Here is a 19,734-nt window from a genome sequence, read left to right as displayed (position 1 = left end):
GGGTTGTACCCCTACCCATGGGCGCCATAAGGGTATCCCGTGGGTCTGTTCACCAAACCAAAAGAGAGAGCTGCACTGCCAGGAGTCCCACATGGACTCCGGGGCAGAAAACATAACAGATCACACGGTAAAAACAGTAATAGGACAAGGATTCAGAGGCCCTGCCCCTCAGATGCATTTCCAGCATCACAGGTAGAGGCCTTGAATCTTCTGGCTATTTTACTGCCAGCTTCAAATGAAAAAGCTGAGGTGAAGTGTGCAGAGATATCCTCTTGATAAATTGGGATATTTTAAAACTCATTCTACGTGTCAAAATTGTTTAGTTAATAAGCAGTCACACTCCACCAAAGTAACTAGAATTTATCCCACAACAAGTGGTGTCTTGATTTATCTTCTGCTCAAAGGTGGCCCCTGAAAACCTTTAATACACAAAGCTGAACATGTAGGACCTACATCAGTAACTGAGCGTTGGTCAGCAGTCTTTGGTGCGTATGACATCACATCAGCTGTCATTGCATTCCGGGCTCCCCCCTCTATTTTAGGTTGGGAAATGCCTTCACTTTTGCATCAGAGAATTGGGTGAAGAAACTTATCTTGAAACATATTCCAACCATCACTCGAGGAACCTTGACTGCCAAGACCCCTTCCCTTGCAGCTTGCATGACCTGACATTCTGTAGTTTCTTATTACCAGGTGTATCTACCCTTCCACATCCTGAGTCAAGGGGATTTTGTTTCATGCAGGGCCATTTTAAGCACTTTTGGGGCTCTTTGCACAGACATATTTGGGGCCCCCCTCCACCAACCCAAAGGAATTAAGGGATCAAGAATACTGGTCGCACCCTCCTACCCCCACCCGTCGTGCTCACATCCTATAGGTTGATATGCTGTCTCGCAGCATAGTAAGCACGTTTACTCCCTTTCAGTCCCCTTGCCCTCTTCATTCTTGCTCTAATCAGAATGATAAACAAGTAGCATCTGAAGGCCAACATTATGACTCTACGAAGAGGTTACTGTTCTAGTACATACAGGATACGTTTTATCAACAACATCCAGGAAGGTAGGTGTAGTATTAATGCAGGACTGTGTGTAAATGGCGCATGTAACCCAGAATAGATAGAGAACGCACATCAGATGCCTCACAGAATGCAGAAGTGCTCATGCATGGATAGAGACCCCCAACTGGAAGAAAGGAGAACGCTACACATACCGTAGCATGGATAGTGGAGGCAGATTAGAAGCTACCAGGAAGGTCTCTTTATCCAGACGGACTGAGATTAGAAGTGGGATATGGTTTTCAAATAGTGTTGCCCTTAGATATCAAAGGAACAAATGCCTGTGGTGTGTGATATGAATATGCTCACTATTAACACAGTGAAACCAGGATTTAAGGCTTTTATGAAGATCATACCATGAGAAGGCAATCACTCGCAAGGGCTGACAATTTTGAAAGGTTTAGGGACTGGTAATATTGAGCGGTTTGGCAATACAAGATTACATGAGATGCCCAGGATGACACATTGGTTAAGGGGTGAAGCTGGGACTTGTGCCAACTCTGCAATTTCTGAATTTGAACACTTTCTTTTCCTGTTCTTACCATGAACTAAAACAATCTCATTTTATAAAAACGGACTTGGAAAGTACACAAATCACATTACCAAACCTGACCATTTTTAAACAAAATATTAAAGAAGGGTGTTATGCAAAAGGGGAATGATTCTAGCTTCAATCTCTCCATCATCCAGGGAGGTATATAAGAACCAGCATGTCAATGTACGTCATTTAACACATTTAATCTGGGTCTGTCATTTGTATTTTAAAGCTTTAAATACTTGCAAAACAATGGCTTGTGGAATTTTCATTTACAAATGTGCATAACAACTTTGGATTTTTACCAAAAAGCAAACCGTTTTTTTGTGTGTCAAACAAGCAGTCCTTAAAATATGCTTGGCTGAGGCCTGCAACATATGGTCTGCTCTCTTCTGTCTACCAACCCTTCCACCCAAATGGCCTACATAAGAAAAAAGATCAAGTAATGGGCTAAACGATACCAGCAGCATGCAGGGAGGCAAACCTCACTGAAGACAGCACAGTAATGTAAGATATATTAGATGATTTGACCAGGCTCACTGTATCATCTGCTGGCAAATCCAGGATACTAACATGAACGCTGTCATTCCATAGTCTTGAATTTGGATACTTAATCACCTCTTGGACTAACAGTTTATGCCATTGTTGGAGGCAATTGCCTAGGTTTTACAACACCCCACCTGAACAAACCAATTTCTAGACCTTCACCACACGGATGATATGTTAGTTTTTATAGCAACCCCTATCTGGTGCAGGCACATTGCCGATAATAGCAGATGTTGTTTTGCAAAACCAAGTACATGTGCAGTCAAGTTTATAAACATCCGACATAGGAAAGGCTCAGCCAGCCTTGCTGGAATGTGATATTCTAATTTTGCATATGACCACATAGCTTGCAATGGGTGCTACACACACTGAGCTAACTTCGGAACCATTGTGGCACTCAATTGATCAATATGCATTTCACTGTTGCCTATTGCACATCATCAACATCATTTCACCACAAAGAAAAGAATGATACAGAGTTGTGCCGTAAGGAACACACAAACTATGTATACCACAGTGATGAATTGATCAAGGCAGAATGTACTTGTCAAAACAGAAAGGCAATGGGCTTAGAGCCTCAGGAGCACCCCATAAAATGTCCTGACATGTGCTATTTAAGACTGGTGGACAATGGAATCTTACTTCTTCAGATCAGGCAGCCTTCTGGGGCCCACCTCCAAGGTGGGGGCCCTGAGCAAGTGCCCCTTTTGCCCCCCCATAAAAACGTCTCTGGTTTCATTTCCAGAATTTATGCGCAAGATGTTGTCCGGTACCAGAGGAATTCTGCAAGAGCTGCAAACCTCACAGAACCCCATAAGCATCCAAAGCACAGTCCTCCCAGATATGGCTGTGCCCTTTACACCCCAAGGGAAAGAAGGATTGGATCAAATAAAAAAGTCCAGCACTCGTTCCCAATCCTATTATGCTAGGGTCTGAAATGAGAGAAGAGAGACTTTAGTATTTCAGTGAAGACTCTCCTCTTCCTCTAACTCTCTCACCCAAGCCCAATACTAAGCATACCTGGGCCCCTCTGCTGAATCGCCCAGCGGCTCTTCAGTACTCTTGTCTGTGTAGTTTTATCCCAAGTGGCACACGCTCTGCTGAAAACAGTCCTATACGGGCCCTTTACTGAATCTGCCCTTTCATTATCTTAGCTTTGACCCTAACTAATCTATTCAAAACCTAAATTAACTATGTACAGCCTCCTTTTTATGTTTTTTTGTTTACTGCTATACTGAGTTCTTCTGTGAAGTGTTCCCTTTGTCAGCGTATAGTTTTAGGGCCTGATTCATGGAAATGTGTGCAGAAATGCCGCAGGGGCCACACACCGAGAAGGACACTGCGCAAGCCTGTGCTCAGATTAAAAAATGCGTGCCCCGTGTATTCATGGAATTTACTGCACAAAGTAACCATATTCGCAAGTCACGGCTGGAAAGCCTCCGACACGGCCCACTGAAACCAAAACCAGCCAGGACAGCGACCTTTGCGTGCACCCCTGGACACTAATGCCCACACTCTTCAAAGAGTGAGTGGGGTTTCCCGCAAGCAGTCCTGCATCTACTGTTTGCATCTTGAAAAATCTGCGTGCGAACCCCTGTAAACCGTTCCTGCACCTTGCTACAATGCATATGCCCACCCCTAAATTGGATCAGTACCCTGGTTGCTTACACGCACCCCAAAATCCGACATGCAAACCCACCTCTGTGCTGCGATTCCTATGCACAAGTGTACTTACGCCTGCCTTCAGGTGGCAGATAGTTTGAAGGACTTGTGTGGCCATTTCTTGGCCGAGAGGTTGAACGATCGAATCCATGCATACGTCTAGTGCCATGCAGTTGTGTGCATGCAAAGCACTGCCTGCAGGCGCTCTCTCAGAACGCCTTCTTTTTTAGCAAGTTCTTCCCCATTTTTAGTGTTCCGCCCCCTTCCCAACTGTCTGCGCAAGCCATGCACACGCATGGAGTCTCACGCAAGGCCCTCAGCAGGTCTCGAAAATGTGCCGAGCCTGCGCAAACTCCACACAAGTCCAGGAAAAGTACCACGCATTCGATTCCATGAATCAACTAATGCGGATTTGTGTGCAGTTTTGCACGAAATACGCTATTTTCCAAGCAAAAAATTCCATGAATCAGGGCATTAGCTTTTTATTTGAATGCATTTGAGCTAGCAACACACAACCTCACTCTCTCAATGGCAGGTAGATGGTGAGCCTTGAATGTGCACAATGAGGTGCTACTCCTGCACTCTCTCACATGCTGCTGAACAAAGCGCGGTCAGATCCTACACCCAGCCGAACACGCTCCCCCTTCAGCTTGCGGTGGCTCACTCCTCGAGCTTGCAAGGTTGATCGGCTGAGAACTATCAGCAGGAAGAGAAATGTAATGAATATCGATTGTTGCACAGTTGCGATCACTGCAAGTGCTAACATGTTCTATTCCAGGCACAGATTCATCATCTAAAGAAAGCCCTTCCAGGACGCTGCACTCAGTCTTCACACTTAGTCCTCCAGAACACGACTGAAGTCCCCAAACAGATCAGTCTCACATGAAATATCATTAAATGGAATAATCCCACTGTGCACTCTGGATCATGTCCGCCCGGTGGCTAATCCCTACTTCTCTAAGGCCAGTCCAGGAGTTTATAAGGCACTGGTCTGATAGCAGTGTGCATCTAATTAAAGGTGGTTTACAACCCTCACTAGGGTCTCAAGATGCCTGTGACCCATAGTTTACGCACTGAACTCCTCCTCCACCTTGGATCGTTTAAGCATTTGCTGCCTGAGATAAGGAAATATCTAAATACCCAACAAGAACTGCACCAAAGCCCCTTCTCCTAGCAATGAACTCCCTGCATCTTGAGGGCCTGTCAGACATCCGTGAACATTGTTCTGTAAATTGTGAAGAAATATTCCCAATCTTTCGGATTATCTCAAGCACTCCCTTGTGCACCCCCTCCTCAAAAAGCCATCCTCCGACCCCTCGTGTCTGGCTAACTACTGTCCCATCTCTATCACTCCCTTCCTTGGGGAAACTTTTGGAGAAATTGGTCTTCCCCCAGCAGACCCAGCACACTGAGCTTGTCTGTTGCCTGCACGACCATCAATCTGAATTCTGATCATCCAGAGGCATGGAAACTGCTTTCCTGAACACCCGTAAAGAACTGCTCGCATCTCTCGACTCCAAATGTTCTCATTCTACTCAATCTCTCCTCTGCTTTCCTGAATACCCGTAAAGAACTGCTCGCGTCTCTTTACTCCAACTGTTCTCATTCTACTCAATCTCTCCTCTGCTTTCCTGAACACCCGTAAAGAACTGCTCGCGTCTCTCGACTCCAACTGTTCTCATTCTACTCGATCTCTCCTCTGCTTTCCTGAACACCTTTAAAGAACTGCTCGCATCTCTCGACTCCAACTGTTCTCATTCTACTCAATCTCTCCTCTGCTTTCCTGAATACCCGTAAAGAACTGCTCGCGTCTCTTTACTCCAACTGTTCTCATTCTACTCAATCTCTCCTCTGCTTTCCTGAACACCCGTAAAGAACTGCTCGCGTCTCTCGACTCCAACTGTTCTCATTCTACTCGATCTCTCCTCTGCTTTCCTGAATACCCGTAAAGAACTGCTCGCGTCTCTTGACTCCAACTGTTCTCATTCTACTCAATCTCTCCTCTGCTTTCCTGAACACCCGTAAAGAACTGCTTGCATCTCTCGACTCCAGCTGTTCTTATTCTACTCGATCTCTCCTCTGCTTTCCTGAACACCCATAAAGAACTGCTTGCGTCTCTTGACTCCAACTGTTCTCATTCTACTCGATCCCTCCTTGGCTTTCAATACGGTCAACCACTCTATCCTCATAAAGCTGCTGCGTGATACCCTGGGTATCTCGGAGCGGGCACTAGTCTGGCTGACCTCCTTCTTCATTGACCGACCCCTCCCAGGTTATCCTGGGTTCTCTCTCCTCCCCCACCTCTATCTCCACCTGTGGCGTTCCCCAGGACTCCACCCTTTCAGCCTGGCTCTTTAATGTCTATCTCGCTCTGTTTGCTCTTCTTCAACCTTTCCTCTGATCCACTCACTACTTCCTCTACCATTCCTGACTGCCAGTCTGCTATCCAGTCCTGGTGCACCTCCAATGATCTCTGTCTCAATGCCAGCAAGACTGAGATCCTTCTCATCAGGACTCCTGCTCCTTCTTTCCTCCCTTCACTCTGGCAACCCTCTATGGGCTCCCCCCCTCTCCTTCATCTGAAGCCAGAAAACTTGGAGTCATCTTTGACTCCTCTCTCTCTTTCCTCCCTCACATCCTGGGCCTTGCAAGAACGCCCATTTCCAACTCCGCCGCCTCAGAGGTATCCTCCCTTTCCTCAGTTTTCACCAGAAGCTCAATGTCTCTAGAGCTCCGGTACTCTCTAGGCTGGGCTACTGCAACAGCCTCTTCCTCAACCTGCCTCTTTCTCTCTCTGTCCCCTCCAGCTAATCCAGACTAGGGTTGCAAGACATATCCTTGGCCTCACGTCCATGGTCCATATCTCTCCAGCTCTAAAATCTCTCCACTGGCTCCCGGTTGCTGCATAACATTCAAATCCCTCTACATAAAGTAAACTGATGTCTCTTCATTGTGAATAGAATGAGATCTTAGGGTTCCTTGTTTGGTGTCATATTCCGGGTCTTAAAGCAGTTGTGGATATTTCTACAGGGTTATTTAACAAAATGTGTAAAACCCTAGGGATACGTTTTACCTAAAGGTATTGCGATAGAGTCACGACATGTAATGTGACATTGACCTCTTTTTTTGAAGGGTTTCAAGTTTCTTAGCTGATGATGGAGGTGCCTGTTAGGGAGAATTCTCATTCTATGGCTAATTTCCCTTACCTAGTGAGTTCCTCAGCAGCTTTGCTGGATTTCTGGAGTTTATTTTTTCCACTTGGTAAGAGTGTGAGCTTTTCCCCCACTCTTACCTGTGTTTTGCCATCTGTATTTCATCTGTTTTTGTGATTGTGGACTCTGGAGTACACCACTTCAGTAGCCCCACTCTTTTGTGTGTTACACAGCACCTTCAGTGCAGTAACACAGGGTTGTCTTTTAGACTTCCCACTGACTCCATTTCTGGGGCTGATTGCTGTCCCCCAGAAAAGGGTGAAGTTGTCATTAACTTTACATAGTCATTTAACCACAGATCCAGTACACCCCATCTTACATGGAGTATTGAAAAGGGTTAATTCTTAGCCCTTTTTAACTGTACCTCTTGGGGCATTCTTTCGCTCCCTTAACATTGAGACTTGGCTGGTGGCAGTGATACCTACCCTAATTTTCCTACCCGATTATATTACATAACGTGGTAGTGTTTTAGGCTATTTTAGTAGCCTCAAACTTTAAACCCGCTAGCCCAAATACTTTTTATTTCAGCTCTGGTTGGGTTTAATCGCCATTTCTTTTTGTTAACATCCTTCTTGGGTCTTTCTTTGCGCGGCAAACCAGGTTTGCCTCCTTTGTTCGCCGACCTTTGGCGGGCTTCTGACCAGAAGCCCTCCTTTGGCGTCTGGGTGTCTAGGTGGGCTGAATGTGAGGGTGGGGTGTAGTCACCCCCTGCACAGAGTCTCCTTGGAGACCCAAGTCACACTTTGTGTTGATTGGCTGAGGTGGTTGTCCGGGCTGGACAACCCCTCTGCTGAGTGATTGACAGCCAGGCTGAGTGAATGGGGGATTTTGACATAAAAGGCAGGACACTTGAGCTAGAAGGCAGAGTCGCCTCTGGAACTACAAGGAACCAAAGAGAAGCAGAGAAGAAGACAGCTGCTGCAACCCTGAGTCCCGGTGAAGCCCTGCTGCAGTCCTGAGCTATCTACCCCTTCAACGACTAAGAGAAGATCCAGTCCGGAGTCTTCTTCCCTTGAGTCTGGTGGGATCAACCAACTCGTCTTTTCTTCAGACAGAGAATCCTCTCCTGGGTCGAAATCACTGCTGTGCTGTAGTGGTCCGGATAGCCATCAGAAGAGCCCTCTCCTGATTTAAAGGAGCGCACCTTTTATTCATTGTTGTCTTTTTCGCTGCTGCTGGCCTCATCCCTGGGTAGTGCAGATCGCTCCAGTCATCGTCCTTCTTGTCCCCACGACTAAAGCTACAGGAACCGTGAGTCTGCAGGAACTACCAGGAACAACTGCTGTGGCACCAGCTTTTCTCCAACGGAAAAAGGTACTGTGCACACTTGGTCATTCTCCCCCTCTGACCAGCCAGGATCGGGGTGAACCCTTTTCCTCCACAAAGATTTGTTCTTTCTTCCCTCCCTCTTATAACTTTTCCTTCCATTTGACAATCTTTACGAACTCTTGGCATCTCGAATCTGGAACTGTTCAACGTGTGATCCTCGGCAACTGAGCATCTGCTCCATTGACACTGGCGCAGGCCTATTGAGTTTAATCTGTGTATTTGAATAAGTCCTCGAGTCTCCTTCCCTTGAAAAAGTATTGCCTATGATTTTTATTCACTTTTCCCTTGTTTGAAATTCTAAAGTACAAAGAGTGTTTTAACTTTGTGAGCATTTGTATTCGCGGGTACGCGTTAGTATCGCAACACCGGTCTGTCAAATCCTAATGTACTTACCTTGAATTTGCTGGAACAAGTGGAATTGGTTGTGTGTAGTGTATTTTACGTGTGGTTTCGAATTTATAGAAGTGTAGTGTTTTATAACAGATGTTTTGAAAATAAATGTAATATTTTTTACCTGAAACCTTGAGTCAGTGTTTGCTTGAGTCACAGTTTGTTTGTTTGTTTGTTTGTTTGTGTGTTTTATTCACTTTTTATGTGCGCCAAACCCAACGGTAGCAGGGCACAGTGGCAGGATAATGCAAAACGTACAGGTTACATCATAGTATAACGTACAGCAGAGAATAAAGTAGGTCTCTGGAACACAGATAATTACAAAATATACAAAGTTCAAGTAAGGTCAATCAGAGTTGCAGATGTATAGAGTCAAGAATTAGTGCAAGTAATTCCAGTAGGAGGTAGGTGACACAGGTCAACTAAGGTCGGTCGAGGTGAGGAGTTGAATGACATTTTTTCTGAAACGAAGATAGGGCAAGTACGCTCTTAAGTCTTGTGGTAGTGAGTTCCAGGTTTTTGCAGCCTTTACCGGGAAGCTATTTCCTCAGATCGTAGTGAGTCTAAAGTTCCGTACTGTCAAACAATTAGAATTAACAGCTCTGGTCGGTCTGAGAGATGTTCTCCTGTGGAATTTGTCAATCAGGTATCTAGGGGCAGAGTTATTAAGGGCTTTGTGGGTCAGGGATAACTTGATATTTATTTTGTTCTCCGTGGTCAACCAGTTGTGTGATGGCGTCTGGCGGAGGAGATATGGGATCTTTTGTTTATGCCTAGTGCTGCTCTCAGGGCATTATTTTGTAGTATTTGTAGTCTTTGAGTTATTGTTTTATTAGCTCCGGAATACAGAGCGTTGCAGTAATCAATTCTGGAGAGTATTAAGGCTCTGGCCAGGATTAAGCAGCTTTTATTGGAGAGGAATGGTTTACCGGCTCTTATCAGTTTGCACGTGTAAGCCGTGTAGGGGGCAAGGGATTCTAGCTGTTTATCAAGTGAAAGGGTAGAATCAAGATAGAATCCCAGTAATTGCTGTCCTTTGTGTAACTATTTGATACTGCTCACTTACTCTTGCGATAAGTCTGGCTGCTCAGCTACTGCTATCACTTTAACATAGTAGTACAGGCTTGTAGCAAAGATGAACTTGCATTGCCACTTGTAGTCTTAATTGTGTGTAGTGGTCCCTAAGGGCACTGCACGGGATTCTGCCTAACAGTGCCCTGATTTATAGAAATGTGCATGGCCTGTACGCACAGGTGACATGTGCGTGCTTTCTTCTCCGGGAAGTGCCAGGGAGGGAGCTTGTTTTCTGATAGTAATTGAAATGTCCTCAAACAGGCTCATTATTCAGAATGAAATGTTGTGATTACAGCCAATTATGTCAATTGCCGCAGGCAGAGTGTCTGTGCTCGTGCATCGCTGCGTCACTCCAAATGCAGCTGCACTCCAGCATAATGCTGTATTCTGAAGTGGTGGTATAGGGGCGGCGACTCTGCAGATATGACGGGAGGTTGAAGATTACAATGTTTCCTAAGCCATTAACCTGAGACGGTCATCTTTTTTCTCTTTATTTTTTTATTTATTTTATCAATTGTTTTTCATTTCAATTTATGAGCATTTTTACTTGACAAAGATGCTCGTTTGAACTACATGTTTCAGGTCCATACATAACGCTTTTCCAAGTGCTACCAATAAAACTAAAATACACAAATGCTTAGTGATAACCAACACTTTGGGGGTAATCATAGAATTCGGCGCACAAGTGGCGCATGCGGCTGGCGCACAGTGTGCGCGTGTGGTAGTCTGCGCCAGCCGTATGCGCCAAAACCCATTTTGACGCACAGCGTATTCATGGATTTTAACATCCATAACCAGCAGTCGTGCAAAGTGGTGCAGTGACCCTGCATGAGCACCAGTTAAGCCCCCAACCATGCCGCATGCGGCAAAAACATCGCACAAATCCAGTACATGGTGCAAAGGCCAGGGGACCAACATACAGCCCCCCAACCACGAAAACGTGTGGAAAACTCCCCGTGCACCCCTCCGAATACGCGTACCCCACTTGCGCCCGCGAAAATATGTGGAAAACTCCCCACGCACCACTGGAATACACTTCCCCCGCTCACGCCAGCGAAATTGCATGTAAAACTCCCTGCACACCCCTCGGAATACACATACCCTGCTCGCGCCAGCGAAAAAGCATGGAAAACTCCCTGCGTACCCCTCCAAATACGCGTACCCCGCTCGCGCCAGCGGAAACGCATGGAAAACTCCCCGCGCACCCCCGGAATACACATACCCTGCTCGCGCCAGGCCTATCGCGTGTAAAACTCCATGCGCACCCCCAGAATACACGTACCCCACTCGTGCCAACGAAATCGCGTGTAAAACTCCCTGCACACCCCTCAGAATACACGTACCCTGCTTGCGCCAGTGAAAACACGTGTGAAACTCCACACGCACCCCTGAAATACACGTACCCCACTTGCGCCAGGCCTATCGCGTGTAAAACTCCACGCGCACCCCCGGAATACATGTACCCTGCTCGTGCCAGCGAAAACGCGTGTGAAACTCCACGCGCACCCCCGGAATACACGTACCCCGCTCGCATCAGGTAAAATGCGTGGAAAAAGTCCCCCCTGTGGTGTGGGCTGCCTGTGGGGTATGGGGAGGGTGAATGGGCCGCCTGAGGGGCATGGCGAGGGTGGATGGGCTGCCTGCGCATATTCCAGGGGGTGCACATGGAGTTTTACATGCGTTTTCGCTGGCGCAAGCGGGGTGCGTGTATTCGGGGGGGGTGCACGTGGATTTTCACATGCGATTTCGCTGGTGCGAGCGGCGTACGTGTATTCCGGGGGTGCGCATGGAGTTTCACACACAATTTGGCAGTGTGGGCCCTCCCGGGCATGCCCTTTCCCCCCTCCCCATGCCCTGCAGGCAACCCACACCACAAGAGACAACCCTACACCCCTGGGCATGCCCCGCAGGCAGCCCATCCACCCTGGGCTTGCCCCGCAGGCAGCCCACACCACAGGGGACTACCCTACACCCGTGACCATGCTCTGCAGGCAGCCCACATGGCACCATGCACTTGTGAGCCCCAACACATGTCCCCCCACCATTGACGGGCAACTGCCAGCAGGCCCCGACTCATGTCCCGCACCCACCCACTATTGACGGGCACCTGCCAGCAGGCCCGACTAATTTCCCCCACCCAACACGTCATCACAATCCAGACCCATGGCCCTTATGGCCACCCAAATCCCACCCCACGCCACCCCAGTCCAAACACCCAACCAAGCATTGCATCCTCTCCACATTGAAATCCCCATGTCATGATAAATCCCAAATAACCAGTATGGCCATGAATACATATCCGTCAGACCCACACAATGACGACACATGACTGAGAAAACCCACATTGTGACATGCACGAAACCAATGAGAGAAGACCACACAAATGAATTAAAAAATAAAAATGTATTCTGTACAAAACAGAATAATGAAATGAAATCACACAAGAAAAATAAAAATAAATAAAAGTCTGGATGTCCAAGATAAAGGCAAAAAAAATTCATGCTGAAATCAATAAAATCAAAAGTAAAATGGCTCCAAAACGTCCGTTCATAAAAAAAAAAAAATCCTGTTAAAAAAATAAGCAAACCATTCCTCCATGGTAATAAATAAGTGGTGAAATCAGGTCCATAACTATATACAAATGAAAAATCAAGGGTCGATGAGCCCAACAATACAAAGGAAACCTAACAAAAAAATGACATAATAAACAACTATTTACAAACATGCGGGGCATAGTCCATGCGCCCCAAAGAAAAAGAAGAAAGAAAGGAAACTTACACCTACATAACTATTTACAAAGGCGGCGGGCCTGTCCCACGGCTCATTTCGTGATGTTCCGGGAAAGGGCATCATCGAACTCCACGTCGATGTTCCGGAGGCGGGCCTGTTCCCTGGCCTCGAGGTCTCGCAGGGATGCAGCCACGGAATCCCTCAACTCCCTGCGAGTTTCCTCAAGGCCCTCTGCCCGCGTCAAAGCCCAAAGCATGGAGTTCTCCGCCCTGACCATCCTGAGCCGTGCCCTCGCCACCCGCCGCCTCCCTGCATCTATTTGCAGGCCCAACCGCTGCCACACGGGAAGACACTCCCAGTCCGGGGTCCTCCTGCCCCTCGGCCGATGCCTGCCCCCGGGGTATTGATGGCCCGAGCCATGATGCCTCCCACGCTGAGCCTGCTGCTGCCTCCGACGCAACTGCCTCTGCCACCACAACGGCATCCAGACTGATGAAATCCCCCGGCGCCGTCGTGCACGTGCCCTGCCCGATGATGCCGGCACATCCTCCATCTGCTGGGGTCCAGTTGGTGGGGTGGCCACCCCTGCTGGACCTCCAACTCCCGACTGTGGCAGGGATGGGATCTCCACCAGGCTGGCTGCATTGGTTGGGCAGATCCACAGGGGGCTCTGATGGCATCTGGGCCGGAAGACGGCACGGAGAACGACTGGCGTATAGTGTGCACAGAGGAGGAGAGGCCGCAATACTGGCCGACACATGGAGGAAACCCCCGACCATGGTCCCTCCCAACTGGGCCACGTAGGCACGCAGCTCTTCGTGATGACGTGCGTGGTCCCCCCAGGAAGCACGCATGTCATCATGAATGTCACGCGTACGCAACGCGACACCAATCAGGACGGACTCAGTCCAGTCATGGGTCCCCTTGTCCGCAGGTAGAGGAATGCCAGATGACGTGGACCTCTCCCCCCTACCTGCCGACGGGCCTGGGACGGGGCATCCCTGCTGGTGCTTGGTGATGAAGTCACAGTGTCAGGGGCAGAGACATGCACAGGCACCTCTGCAGCGACCTGTGCTGCCTCCTGCCCCTGCCCCTGGACTGCACCTGAGGTTCGCAATTGGCAACTCTCATTATCAATTTCGAGTGCTGCCATTTGGGCTGACCTCCGCCCCGAGGGTCTTCACCAAGTTAATGTCGGTAGTGGCGGCAAGTCTAAGGAGGGAAGGGATTCATGTCTACCCCTACCTGGACGATTGGTTGATCAGGGCTGTATCTTCGGAACAAGCTCAGATCCAGCTAAATCACGTTTGCCCCTCCTTTCACAGACTGGGCTTCTCCCTCAATTTAAAGAAGTCACAAATGATACCATTGCAGAGACTCCAGTTCATAGGAGCGACCCTGGACACTTCCCTGGGAAAAGCCTCGCCACCAGAGGTGAGGGCTCAAGATATTCTACAGATGGTTACCAAGTTCCATGATGCCCAATGTCTCCCAGCCTTCGACTTTTTGAGGTTGCTAGGCCTCATGGCATCCTGCATTTTCCTAGTGCCAGAGGCTCGCCTGAGAATGAGATCCCTCCAGTGGGCACTGAGGACTCAGTGGTCACAATTCTCAGGGAGAATGACAGATCTTCTTCAGGTTCCCGACAGGGTGGCTCGAGACCTTCAGTGGTGGGCCTGTCAGGAGAACATTCTGAAAGGAGAACAGTTTTGGCAACCCTGGCCGGAGATAACAGTAGTCATGGATGCCTCACTCACAGGGTGGGGAGCCCACGCCAACGACTTGACCATCAGCGGTCGTTGGTCTCCATCGGAGTCCAGACTACATATCAACCTGTTAGAGCTGAGGGCCATCAGACTTGCGCTGAAGGCGTTCCTGCCATCTGTACAAGGAAAGAATGTCCTGATAATGACGGACAATACAGTGGCCATGCATTACCTCAACAAAAGAGGAGGCGTAGGATCACTAACTCTGTGCAGAGAGGCGATGCAGCTCTGGTTTTGGGCAATCCAAGAAGGAATCTCTCTATCGGCAGTTCACCTAGCCGGAGAGAAGAACTTGACAGCGGACGCTCTGAGCAAGCAGAGCACAGTCTCCCACGAGTGGGAACTAGCTCAGGAAGTCCTTCAAGAGATCTTCGCCCTTTGGGGAACCCCTCAGGTGGATCTGTTCGCCACCAGTGTCAACAGGAAGTGCGATCTGTTCTGTTCAAGGGAATTTCCCCCGAGAGGAGCTCTGGGAGACGCGTTCATAGTGGACTGGGAGTTTCCACTTCTGTACGCGTTCCCACCGGTCCCTGTCATTCCTCAAATGATCAGGAGGTTGAGAAGATTCCGGAAAACCATGATCCTAATTGCCCCGGATTGGGCCAGGAGAACGTGGTACCCGGACCTTCTAGACTTGTCCATCTGCCCTCCATTTCGACTTCCACTCAGAGAGAATCTACTCTCACAGAAGGGAGGTCAGGTTCTCCATCCAGACATCAAAACCCTCAACCTTCACGCTTGGCTTCTGAAAGGCTGAGGTACAAGGATTGGGACCTCCCTGATGATGTTATGGAGGTGTTGCTTTCGGCAAGGAGGCCAGCAACAAAGTATTTATACTGCTGCCGTTGGAACAGATTTGGCAGCTGGTGTAGAGAAAAGAATATCGACCCCTTTTCATGTGGTACACCAATGGTTTTGTCCTTCCTACTCTATTTAGCGAATTTAGGCCTTCAAGTTGGCACCAACAAGGGCTATCTCGCAGCGCTATCCATCTTTAAGTGCACTGCGGAAGAACCATCCTATTTCAAGTTACCCTTGGTAATACAGTTTCTAAAGGGGTTAACTAACGTTTATCCCCCAAGACAATTCCAGGTTCCCCTATGGGATTTAAAATTAGTACTAACTTTCCTGATGGGCACACCTTTCGAACCACTCCATTCTTGTTCGTTAAGATTTCTTACCCTTAAAACTGTCTTATTAATAGCACTTACATCTGCTAGAAGGGTGAGCGAGTTACAAGCTCTTTCTTGTAAACCCGCTCATACAATCTTTCACAAAGACAAAGTTGTTCTGCAAGTGAAGCCTAATTTCCTCCCAAAGGTGGTTTCTGAATTCCATATCACTCAGAAGATTACCCTTCCATCTTTCTATCCTCCTCATCATCCGGGGAAAGAGGAAGAGAGGTTACACAGGCTGGACCCAAGAAGGGCTTTAAGTTTTTACATCAGTAGACTGGCTAGGATAAGACAAGCAGACCAGCTGTTTGTAGGCTACGCAGGTCACAAGCTGGGGTTACCGATAACTAAGCACACCATTTCCAGATGGATCATTCTAGCCATTTTGGAATGTTATAAACTGGCAGGAAAAGAGCCCCCTCAAAACCTTAGGGCTCATTTGACCAGAGGTATCGCAGCTTCATCGGCCCTCAAAAGAGGAGTGCCGGTTAGAGACATATGTGCGGCTGCCACATGGTCATCCGTCCATACCTTTACTCGGTTTTACAACTTGGATTCCTCCTCCAGTCAAGAGACTAGGTTTGGAAGGGCAGTATTGCACTCTATTCATCAATAAAAGGAAGCATGAAGTCAGTACTCCCACCTCCAATAACAGAATACTGCTATGGGAGCCTATCTAAGATAAGGAATACGTCGGAGGACACAATCCCTTCGAAGAACAAGTTACTTCTTACCTTGTAACGTTCTTTCGATGGGATGTTCCTCCGACGTATTCCTTATCGACCCTCCCATCCATCCCCACAGTACTACTTCCCTTGTTGTTGCAGCTTACGCTCCTTCAGGGTGATTAGTCTAGTCCAGAAAGAATTATTGTGGGCTACAAAATGGAACTGAGCAACGGACGCTGTGCGCGGCCTTTATAGGCAGGATAACGTCGACGTCGATACGGCGGCTGTCGAGGGACATCGACTCGGCAGACGTCGATGCGCAGCGCCCTCTAGAGAAAAAAATTTCCCAGGCCAGCAAAGCTGGAAAGAGATATCTAAGATAAGGAATACGTCAGAGGAACATCCCATCGAAAGAACGTTACAAGGTAAGAAGTAACTTGTTCATTTGCATGAATTCCAAGGAAAGGCCCTTAGTGCGTAAGCGTGTAGGTGACGTAACGTGCGCGCAGGCGTTCCCCTCATCACAGGTTGAAGGTCCCATGTGGGTTTCCATCGCTCTGTACATGCTCTTCGTGGAAAGCGGTGCGTGTGTTTTCCAGACGTTGGGGTTCACACGCGATTACTTCACAGCGGCTACAGTGCGTACTTCTTCTTTTGGCGTGGGTGTTGGCTACGCGTTCTTAACTGAACTGACTTGCTCCCAGGTGAACCAATTGATAATATTTAGTTATTTATTTACCAAATGTGAACTGACCTGCTCCCAGGTGAACCAATTGATAATATTTAGTTATTTATTTACCAAATGTGAACTGACCTGCTCCCAGGTGAACCAATTGATAATATTTAGTTATTTTTTTCCAAATGTGAACTGACCTGCTCCCAGGTGAACCAACTAATAATTGTTTATTTACCAAGTATGGCATATTGATGTTATGTAATTATTTAATATCTAGGATATGGTTTTACACATTTTCTTTTACAAAGAAGGCTGTCAAGCTTTGTCAAACAAAACAAGACTGTGACCATTATTTAACCAGGTGCAGACTAGTTACGGTTAGCAAATAGGGCTGACCTGGCAGTAGGAGGGGGGCCAACCCTCCCACAGGGCAACCTGCCCATACAGAGGTCAGCCATAGGCCCTCAGATGAGGTCCCAGTCCTCATCCACTTGCGTTGTCATTCGCACATGTGTGCGGTAAGGTGTAAGTATCCCATGCTCAGGACTCCTACAGGTTGCTGCTCACCCCTTCTTACAGAAACATTAGGGGGAAACACCTTACATATGGATGTGTAAGGGACATGATGCTGACCAGACATGACACTCAAGCAGTGTATGGCCTTCCACGGGTTGACCCTTAGTTTCAATTTCAGCACAATGGTATTGGAACACAAGGGAATGCAACTGGAATGGCGGCTAACTGATCCTGTGCTTAGGCAGGTAAGGGTCTAATTGGAATTTGCTCTGCAAAGTGAACACCAGATGTTCAGACTGTGAGATCGGCAGCGATATGTTCAAGGTGAACTCCCATGAGGTTGTAAGTGGCAGATGTGGATGTGATGCTTGTTTCACTATCTCAGTGGTATATTTGCAGAACGAAGAACCCCCTCAAGTGTGGAACGTCCTTCTTCCCTCCTTTGACGGAGAAGGACACATGCTAGAATTCTTTGCTGGACTACCCCTGAAAAATCATAAAAAGTAGCATTCTTGCTTTCATAGGTGAGGCGAGTATTAATAGCCCATGAAGAGGTCTGCGAAATCATAAAAAAAGAAGCATTCTGGAGCACATAGTCAGGCGAGTATTAATAGCCCATGAAGAGGTCTGCGTAATCATAAAAAAAGAAGCATTCTGGAGCACATAGTCAGGCGAGTATTAATAGCCCATGAAGAGGTCTGCGTAATCATTAAAAAAGAAGCATTCTGGAGCACATAGTCAGGCGAGTATTATTAGCCCATGAAGAGGTCTGCGTAATCACAAAAAAAGAAGCATTCTGGAGCACATAGTGAGGCGAGTATTAATAGCCCATTAAGAGGTCTGCGTAATCATAAAAAAAGAAGCATTCTGGAGTACATAGTCAGTCGAGTATTAATAGCCCATGAAGAGGTCTGCGTAATCATAAAAAAAGAAGCATTCTGGAGCACATAGTCAGGCGAGTATTAATAGCCCATGAAGAGGTCTGCGTAATCATAAAAAAAGAAGCATTCTGGAGCACATAGTCAGGCGAGTATTAATAGCCCATGAAGAGGTCTGAGTAATCATAAAAAAAGAAGCATTCTGGAGCACATAGTCAGGCGAGTATTAATAGCCCATGAAGAGGTCTGCGTAATCATAAAAAAAGAAGCATTCTGGAGCACATAGTCAGGCGAGTATTAATAGCCCATGAAGAGGTCTGCGTAATCATAAAAAAAGAAGCATTCTGGAGCACATAGTCAGGCGAGTATTAATAGCCCATGAAGAGGTCTGCGTAATCATTAAAAAAGAAGCATTCTGGAGCACATAGTCAGGCGAGTATTAATAGCCCATGAAGAGGTCTGCGTAATCATTAAAAAAGAAGCATTCTGGAGCACATAGTCAGGCGAGTATTAATAGCCCATGAAGAGGTCTGCGTATTCATAAAAAAAGAAGCCTTCAGGAGCACATAGTCAGGCGAGTATTAATAGCCCATGAAGAGGTCTGCGTAATCATAAAAAAAGAAGCCTCCTGGAGCACATAGTCAGGCGGGTATTAATAGCCCATGAAGAGGTCTGCGTAATCATAAAAAAAGAAGCCTTCTGGAGCACATAGTCAGGCGAGTATTAATAGCCCATGAAGAGGTCTGCGTAATCATAAAAAAAGAAGCATTCTGGAGCACATAGTCAGGCGAGTATTAATAGCCCATGAAGAGGTCTGCGTAATCATAAAAAAGAAGCATTCTGGAGCCCATAGTCAGGCCAGTATTAATAGTCCATGAAGAGGTCTGCGTATCATAAAAAAAGAAGGATTCTGGAGCACATAGTCAGGCGAGTATTAATAGCCCATGAAGAGGTCTGCGTAATCACAAAAAAAGAAGCATTCTGGAGCACATAGTCAGGCTAGTATTAATAGCCCATGAAGAGGTCTGCGTAATCACAAAAAAAGAAGCATTCTGGAGCACATAGTCAGGCGAGTATTAATAGCCCATGAAGAGGTCTGCGTAATCACAAAAAAAGAAGCATTCTGGAGCACAAAGTCAGGCGAGTATTAATAGCCCATGAGGAGGTCTGCGTAATCATAAAAAAAGAAGCATTCTGGAGCACATAGTCAGGCGAGTATTAATAGCCCATGAAGAGGTCTGCGTAATCATAAAAAAAGAAGCATTCTGGAGCACATAGTCAGGCGAGTATTAATAGCCCATGAAGAGGTCTGCGTAATCATAAAAAAAGAAGCATTCTGGAGCACATAGTCAGGCGAGTATTAATAGCCCATGAAGAGGTCTGCGTAATCATAAAAAAAGAAGCATTCTGGAGCACATAGTGAGGCGAGTATTAATAGCCCATGAAGAGGTCTGCGTAATCATTAAAAAAGAAGCATTCTGGAGCACATAGTGAGGCGAGTATTAATAGCCCATGAAGAGGTC

The 19,734-nt window shown here is 47.2% G+C and overlaps 1 protein-coding gene across 1 annotated transcript in view; it reads left to right on the top strand.

The window, feature by feature from the left end:
- TTC6 (tetratricopeptide repeat domain 6) overlaps positions 1 to 19,734 on the top strand; it is a 1,171,050-nt gene that overhangs the window by 1,128,597 nt on the left and 22,719 nt on the right. The gene's annotated exons all lie outside the window — the stretch shown is intronic.

The sequence above is a fragment of the Ambystoma mexicanum genome, chromosome 14, assembly GCF_040938575.1.
Source record: "Ambystoma mexicanum isolate Mex_15411 chromosome 14, UKY_AmexF1_1, whole genome shotgun sequence".
Lineage (NCBI taxonomy): Eukaryota > Metazoa > Chordata > Amphibia > Caudata > Ambystomatidae > Ambystoma > Ambystoma mexicanum.
Note: the sequence above shows the minus strand (reverse complement) of the source record. Positions and strands in the feature narration are given on the sequence as shown.